Source organism: Falco peregrinus, chromosome 1 (assembly GCF_023634155.1).
Source record: "Falco peregrinus isolate bFalPer1 chromosome 1, bFalPer1.pri, whole genome shotgun sequence".
Lineage (NCBI taxonomy): Eukaryota > Metazoa > Chordata > Aves > Falconiformes > Falconidae > Falco > Falco peregrinus.
The window spans coordinates 130555809-130564918 of NC_073721.1; positions in this window are offsets into that span (position 1 = coordinate 130555809).

A 9110-nucleotide genomic window follows, 5' to 3' on the forward strand; every position below is an offset into this window, starting at 1 on the left:
TGGTGGACGTCCCTTCCATTCCTGCATCCCCTTCCCCCAGGGCAATGCTACCAAAGCTGGACAGAGTCCTTTCTGAGGATTAGCATGTTGCTTTCTAATGGCACTGTTATTGCCATCACCTACAACCCCCCAACGTTAAGGTGCTTTTCAAAGAGAGGGTTCAATCTTGAAGATCCTGTGTTCAGGATCAGCACCTGCACAGCATGCCCGAAACACGCTTCCACTCAGTGCACGGTGTCATGGGTCTGAAGTGGATGGTGGTCTCTTTTCAGACCTAGGCTTCTGCATTTCTCTTCAGTGGCCGCCAGCCTTCCCAGGGCAGGGAACAGGAGCTCTACAGACAGGCTTAGACACTGGCTTTGGAGCTCAGCCCTGCAGAGTCAGGGCCAGCAGAGAAGGATGCACATCACACAAGTGCTTCAGGAAGAGCTGCTGCGCTTCTGCCAGCTGCCATGGGACCCTGTGTGTCTGAAACAGTCCTTTTGGTCTAGCCACCTAAACTACCTGAAGGAAACCACTGGAATGTGCTGGGGGTTCGCAACACTTTTCCTTATTTCCTGTTGGAGGAGCTGAGGTGGGTTGACTGGGCTAATGTCAAAGGGAAGAGCATTAAACAGACTCTTGTTTTGTCTCACTAAGTGATAAGCAGCCATCACCTGAGGAACTCCAAAGCCTGATAGACACAGCAAGCAGATGGAAGGATATATTTTATACTTTCTGTAAATCTTCCCTTCTGCCCAAGATCCTTCTATTTTTCCTTCCAGATTGATTGTACTTTTCAGCATGCTTCTTGGTGTTCTCCACTGCATCCTCAACAGGACTGTCCCAAATCAGTGCCAAGACTGGACCTGCCAGATGAGTTCTCACTTTTTGTGTGAAGCTATTAGCCTTTGGCATTTCCATTTCACAAGCAGCAGATGCTTCATTCAAGGGCTACATGCACAAAAGTGCTGAAGACACACGTGTACCCAAAGTTCACTGAAATCTGAGCCCAGGCTGGGGCTGCTCCCTGCACACAGTCCTTCTCCAGGCAGTGGGCAGAGGAACTTGGTCCATGGTTGCAGCTGCAGGTCATCTTGCTGCTTCTTGTGATTTTGGTCACCAGGGTGGGTCTACAGTGTCCCCCTGGCTTGCAGGAGAGGGACCCTACGGGTGCCTGACCCATTGCAGCCAGTGTCCTGGGGAGCCCCTTCAGCAATGCTGATGTGATGGGTGAGGGCAGATGGGCACCCATAAGACTGCAGTGTCGGGAAGGAATCCAGTGGCTCTGTTATGCCAGCAGTACGCGCTGGCAAAGATGATCCCAAAGCTGGAAATGTGTTAGTAATTGTCCTGGTTTTGGCTGCAACAGGGTTAAATTTCTTCTTGTAGCTGGTGCAGCACTGTGTTTGGGATTTGGTGTGAGACCAATGCTGATAGCACACCAATGGGTTTGGTTGTTGCTGGGTAATGTTTACACCAAGTCAAGGACATTTCAGTTTCTCAGGACCTGCCAGCAAGAGGGCTGGAGGGGCACAGGGAATTGGGAGGGTACACAGCCAGGGCAGCTGACGCAAACCAGCCAAAGAGGCATTCCATACCATGGGACATCATGCCAAGTGTATAAACTTGGGGAAGTTGGCTGGGGCCTGGGGATTGTTCCTCAGAGACTGGCTGGGCATCAGTCAGTGGGTGGTGGGCAGTCATGTTGTGCATCAGTTGTTTTCTTTTCTCCCTTCCCTTTGGATTTCATTCCTATTCCCCTCTCCCTCCTTTTCATTATAACTGTTACTATTATTATTGTTCTTTTGGGTTTATTTTATTTCAATTATTAAATTGTTCTTATCTCAGTCCTTGAGTTTTAAAATCCTTTCTGATTCTCCTCCCCATCCCTCTGAGTGAGGGGAAGTGACGGAATGGCTGTGTGGTACTTAGCTACCGCTGGGGTTAAACCAGAACAGTAATTAAATTTCAGATTTTCTCTGATTAACATGGATACCAGGGAGACTCTTTTGAAAGATATAGAAAGCAAAAAGATGAGAGTAACTCAGCAGCAGTGGGACTTTGGAGAACAGTATAGTGAATGAAGGTATCATCAGTTTCACAGTAGTGATCGTGGTCTAAGGCTATTTCTTGGCAAGGGTTGTAGAGAGTGCATGGATCTCATTAGACCGGCTGCTGCTGTTGGGGGGGCAGGGGAAGAGGCTCCCTTGTTGAACCTCCACTGCTCTTCCCATACCACCTTTGCCTGAAAGCTCGCCAGAAAAACATTACACAAATGCCACTTTCATAAAAAAAGCAACAATTCTCTGAAGTCTTTTCCCTCTTCACCCTTCAAATGCTACCAAAGCAATCATCCAAAACAAGCTCACAGGGAGTGTGCCAAGCTTGAGCACTACATGCAAATCCTGTCCTGCAGACATAGCTGAGATCTCTGCCCATCATGGTGTGATCAAACTACACTGTGTGCATGTCACACTGGGAAATCCTCCAGTCTGGGAGTATTCAAACAGTCTCACTGAAACTAGGTGAGAAAACCAAACCTACTACATGAATTTGCATAGCCAACATGCCTGAGAGCCCTCCCCCCGTCAGCAATGAGAGTACTGTCCTCCTAAAGCAGCTGCTCTGCACTCTCTGATCTCTCAGGCATGATTATCCAGGGAGATCTACAAAATAACTTCAAAAAAGAGAATTATAACTTTGAGTAACAGGATTTGTAATTCATGTCTCCAGCAAGCACCAGGGCTGCATCACCTTTCTCTGCCCGTGCTCTTTGCTAAATGCTTTTGCATTCAACAGGCAGCAAAAACTGTCTTCTCTTTTTGTCTCTCCATTAGCTGAGAGAGATACAATCCCAGCTGTCCTAGCTAACATGCCCCTCTGCTCTCTGGGAACCACCTCTCATTCCTCTCAAATTACTCCATCTATTAACACAATCAAGCTATGCTTAGAAGAATCATTCCCAAGATACCATTTCCCTCCCCGGTTCATAAATGGATCTTTTTTAGGAAAAATATGAATCCCCATCCTACTACTATGGGCAGCCCCCAAGGTATCTGCACACACACCCATCCTCTGTCACCAATGGGGCAAATGACCCAGGACAATGTGAAGCATCAGCAGGGAGGAGCGTCCTTGCATTGGCCACATTTCTGGTTTTATCTTTTCCTCGTCAAAAGCAAACTTCAGGAAAGCATGAAAAGGCAGAAGACAGAAGCTAAACAGAATTTCACAGCAATTTTTATAGACTCCCAGAAGGACTTAGGGTGGAAGGACACCCTGGAGGTCCCCAGGTCAACCTCCTGTTTAAAGCAAGACTGCCCACAGACCTTGTTCAGGCCACTCTCAGTGCATTCTTTCAATATATAAATGGGGCTTATAAGAAAGATGAGGAAGTTTTTTACCTGGGCCTGTAGTGACTAGGCAAGGGGCAATGGTTTTAAACTGAAAGAGGACAGACTGAGACTGGATACAAGGAAGAAATTTTTTACAATGATCGTGGTGAGACATGGGAAGAGGTTGCCCAGAGAAGCTGTGCATGCCCCACCACTGGAAATGTTCAAGATCAGGTTTGATGGGACTTTGAGTAACCTGGTGTAGTGAAAGATGTCCATGTCCATGTCAGGGGGTCGAACTAGATGACCTTTACAAGGTCCCTTTGAACACAAACCATTCTGTGATTCCATGATTTTGATGCCTAGGGCGTTTGTGACCCTGATGCTCCTGACAATGCCAGCTGAAAAAAATGAATTTATGAGTCCTCATGGAGGCAGGGACGTGGTGGGTGTTCCTCACTGAGAACCAAATCTTTACCAATGTTTCTGGTGTTAGACAGACCACCTTGGTGCTCTGCTTTTCTCTGAAAAGCAGAGAGGTTATCAGGCCATCATAAGCCCGCTATACAACACTGGGGCTGTTTCGGGGCACAAGGGAATGACTTCGCAAAAATCAAAAGTCTGGGCAAAAAATCAATAACAACCAAAAATTAGAAAAAACCATGCTTTTGGAAGCATCTTCCCAGAGAACAAAGCAAGTGAAGCACCACAGTTATTTCTGTAGCTTTCTCTGGCTCATGAACTACACTTCTTACTCAGCCCGTCACTTCTGCACCGTGCAGTGATGGTTTGTCTAGACTGAAGGCTACAAACAGGGACCATGCCACACAACTTGCTCATCACAAGAACTGAGTGCGCTCATGCACGCATCCTGGCACAGACTCGCAGATAGATGCCTCAAAGAAAGGAAACCAGAAGACAAAGCCCCAGAGGTGCATTACTGCACGCCAGCAGGGCCACTGCTGCACAGATGTGCTGCGGGAGCATGTTGGACCAGTGTGTGCATGCTCCCTGACACTCATACTGCAAAATGCAGAAGGGCACATACCTACAAGTACCAAGACATACGTACCAAATCCTTGCCAGACTCCCAGAGCTCTCCGCCACACCAGATCTCCTCCAGATCTCTACTATGACAGTACAGATACATTTATATTCCCCAGAAAGTTTCCCCCCAAAGGCAGCCCAAGGACTCCACGAGTGAGCACCTGAGAAGATGCAGATCCCTCAGATACCTGGAGATAAAAGCAGTCATTAAAAAGGCATAAACAAAGGGCATCATGGTTGTTTTGCGACATCTCCAGACTCGAGAGGAGGCTGAAATAACCTTTACATAATCCCATTAGCATTTCCAGTGAAAACAATGGCATTTTAGGAGGCATAACAAAGTCTTTTCTTATCATCCAGAAAGGTCAAAGGTATTTCTCTGATTTAATATATTATAATTGATATTAAGCAACATAGAAGAATAAGGGAGGCAGGCAGGACATGGCTGCAGTGACACAGCAGAAGGCGCCTTCTACTTTTCCAGTAATGTATCTGTCATTCAGTGGGCTGGGCAGCAGCCAGGTCTGGGAGCAACACCCCTTTTCTATTGACTCTACAGAAAACAGGACTTTCTGTCTTGCCACGCTGTGGTAAGGACCCCAGATGCAGAGGCAGGCTCCCCCACGCTCACAAGGTTGCCACTTAACACTGTTGCACTGCCACATCCCTGCAGGAGCCGACACTAACTGTTGCAGCCCCACAGAGGGACATGCAGCCATACTCTCCGTGATGATGCCTTTGCATTCAGAATGGTAGCAGGTCAGGACCAGCACCCCTTCTATGGGTCCACAACCTGCCCCAGCTTATGGCCCTGTGATCAGGTAGGGACAAGCTGTTGGCCCAAGGGACTTGTGGTCCAATGTTTCAGTGGGTGCCCCACTGGTGCACAGGGTCTGTGACCACGCAGCACTTGGGTATCTCATATTTTTCATCTCTGGTAGGGAATGGAAATTAGGAGGTTATTCTTTGCTGAAACATTCTGGAAAGTCATAGCTGAAATCTCTCACTTGTCTCTTCCATCTGTTTATTTTTACCACTTAATAACACGTCTGTCTCATCAACTATTCCTGACACCATGGCAAGAAAATCCAACTCAGTGAAGACAGCTTTATCAAAGAGACATTAGCTACTCATCACTGTGTGACACAGCATCAGTTCTTGTGTGTACGAAGTCTGGTCTGTAGTCTCAAAGGGTGTCTTCCATCTCTTTGAGGAGGTGGTATGGCCAATATATTTGAAATTGTTGAGTATTATGCAAAAGGTTACCCAAACTGTGAAGATAAGCAACTTCAAGCACTTCAAGGATTCTCATTTGTTTGGCGATACACTTTTTCTCTTCACTGCCACATGATGTCATGTACCTAATTTCAAGTGATTAGTAACAATGGCAAAGCAGTCATTGAAATAATCTTTGACAGAGGAAAAGACTCTGGGGTCATATAAAGAGCCTGTGCTGTCCATAATTTCTCACCATTGATAAAGTCCTAGTCTGCAGGTTTCACCATGACACCAAACCTGCTTCTGTCTGCTATCCAAAGAGGCATCCCAGCTCTCTGCAGAGGGGTAGCTTGCCTGAAGGCAGGTCAGCGGTGTTTATCTCCTTTTTGATTTGAGCAATCTTGGGTTTATTGTCTTTGCAGTGGATGGCTTCATTCACTCACTCCCAGTTTCATTACTGAACAATCCACTTGTTGGGGAAGCCTGGAAGAGGAAGAACTGAAGCTGAAACATCTTACATTTGCAAATCAACTGTTTTACCACCTTTCCCTTATTTTCTAGACCTGCCATAGTTTTTGTTTTTAGAAGTTTTGCAACCAGCTGAGCTGAACCAATGTCCTCATTTGCTTTCTGGACAAGGAGCAGAGATATTTCACTGAAACAGAGTCTTGCATCTCCCAGTTTGCTTGCTGCTCAGAATCACTCAGAACACGTATACTCTCTTGGGCATATATTCTGGTAGCAGAATCACAGAAGCGTTGGTTAGAAGGGACCTAGTCCAACCTCCTATTCAAGGCAGGATGACTGCCAACATTAGCAGAGAGGAGAGCACAGCCGTGGGTGTTTCCATGTGCAAAGCATGATGGATAAAGGCCATCTGTGACACACTGCCTTTTGATAGCACCACCTGGATTTAACAATTCAAGACCTCCTTACTAGTCCTGAGTCTGGTATCTTCAATTACCATCTTGCGCATGGTCCTGTTACGCTTACAGGAAGTAGACTGCCACTACTTGGTATTTCAGAAGTGATCCTCAGCTGATGACCAAATGAGTGCATTTTAGAAAAAAAAAAAAAAAAAAAGCAACTTCTCTATTAGATCAGTTCAAGGGATCATCCTATTCAATCCTTGCCTATGAGAAAGGTAGCACAGCCGCTAAAGACCATGATAACCTGCCCTTTGGGAAGCTCCTTCCTTCCCTGGTAAGGAATGTCCAGTGAATGTCTTTAGGATCTCTTCTGCCTGTATGAGAAGCTACTTCCAAAACCCAGGGAAAGAGGACCGAAACAGTACTCTTGAGTCTTGCAGTTTCCCTGTATGTCCTTCTGTACATTCTACTATACTGTGCACATTCTTTCCGCAAGGTGCCATCCAGGCCCAGACCGATTTGGTTGCCTGCTGTCCTGAGATCAACCTGAGAAAATTCTCAAGGTTGCAGGGTTTCCAATGCTCCAATGGTCAGAAAGGTCAGGAAACAGCATGAGAAAATTTCCGCTCATCAGTCTGACAACTATAAGCAACAGCAAACAGCATCTATAGTAGGAAGTGTCAAGCAAGTGTACCTACTAGACAGCACCACTAGCTCTGCCCTGCAATGCAAAGTAGGAAATAATCTGGCAGGTTCTACAATAGTTATTACAGAAATCTCTATCAAGTGGAAAATAAAGAGAACCTACCAGTTTCTAAAGAGTAAATTCACTCTTATGTGATGGAGAAGGATTTATTCCAAAAAGCTGGAGGGAGGTAAGTGAGCTGGTAAGTGAAACAGCCTCCACATTGACCCTTTTTTCCCCAGAAGCAATTCCTTCAATGAAGTTCTGCCTTAGCCAGTATCCCAGGTGTGCTGTGACACTGCTGCACCGCAGATGTTTCATGAGCCCATCTAAGGTTTTCCTCAAGATCGCTCAAAGAGAGGACACACCTCTGGGATACTCCTTCAGCTCTGACCTCAACCAGACCTGCACGGTAGGCAGCATAACCCCCAGAAAGCAAATGACGAGCTGCTGCTTTGCATGGAGGGGGCATTTTCCACTCTGTTGAGGCTGCTTCACTAAATCCACACAGGATCCAGTGGTCTCACCCACACACCACCCTGTAAGGTATGCTTATTACCTTCACTTTATGCCGACAACATGTGCCACCCATTTTTCTGTAATCTACCCAAGTTACAGCACAGTTTACAGAGCAACTCGGTCAGCTGGGCTAATCCAGCCAGCTATAAACTCATTACCAACCACCCAAATATCACTGTTTTTTACCAGATAAGGTGCAGAACTCAATGGCTGGCTGGTATGGCTGGGATGAAAGTTTGTTGTTTCTGTACTCACTAGTATGACTGTGGTGAGAGATGACCCAGGAGGTGGTGGAGGACTTTCTGTCCCTCTGTTGCATGTCTGAGAAAGGTAATGAATAAAACATGTCTTTGCACTACAGAGGATGGAAATGTTCATAGGTACCCACCATCAGGCTCCAGTCCTCCTCTTCTGTACCAACACCTTTGTTGGGTCCAATAGGAGGCAGCTCTTGCCCAGAGACAGCAGGGATGGCTCAGTGCCCAACACGAAGCTGTACGAACCAAGAAACACCCCGTGTTCTGCCTTGCCTCCATGATGCTTCTTGGAGACATGGGAATGGCACGTGGCACTAATGCCCCAGTAATTGCATCTGAAACACCCACAGTGACATGCAGATGCCTTGGCTACTCAAAGGTGCCAGGAAGATCCTTTTGGCTTGAGAGCACACTTTGGTGTCATCTGCCTTCATAGCTGTCTTCCTACCTGGCATGAGATATGAACCCATTGCTTCCACTGCCCTCTTATCCCTAACTTGCAGGTTTACTTGCATGACCAATTCTTTTGACGCAGAAAGAGCTGCCTTATGCTTATCCATCTCTTCGATTGAGACTGGAGAGTGGCTGATCTGGGACAAATCTACCCCTTCCTTGCTTTGGTCACAAAAAAGCCAGCTGAAAACAAATTTTAAGGAATCTGCTGCCAACAGAAGGGTGCCGGGCTCAGGTCATATGCCAGTGTACATATAACATGCTTCTTCACCATGTGCTGGGCCAGCAATTTTCCAGTAAGTAAATAAAACAGACAGAAATGGCATTTCCCTGATTTTCACTACATTGTTTTCCCAGTCCTTTTGGGCACACTTGTTTTGTAAGGAACTGCCAAACATCAGCAAATGAGCAGAGAACTGCATCCCAAACAAACTCTATAGCAGAACACATGAGGCTGTTGACCCAGGTCCTTCCCTTCAACACATCTACATTAGCAGAGAGGAAAAAAAGGGCATCTATCTGAAAATAAAATTATTGCACATTTTACAGGAGTTGCTGTTTTCATCAGATTAATGAATGTTTTAAAGCTTTAGTTCACTTGGTGATTCTCCAACAGCAGACCTGGGCAAAGGGAAAGCAGCAGTAACTATGTAAATGCTGAACAGCTGTTTGCAGGCTCTGGGCACAGACTGTCCCAGAAACAGTAGGAAGCAGAGGACAGGAGCTGTGGTTATGAAGGTATAAG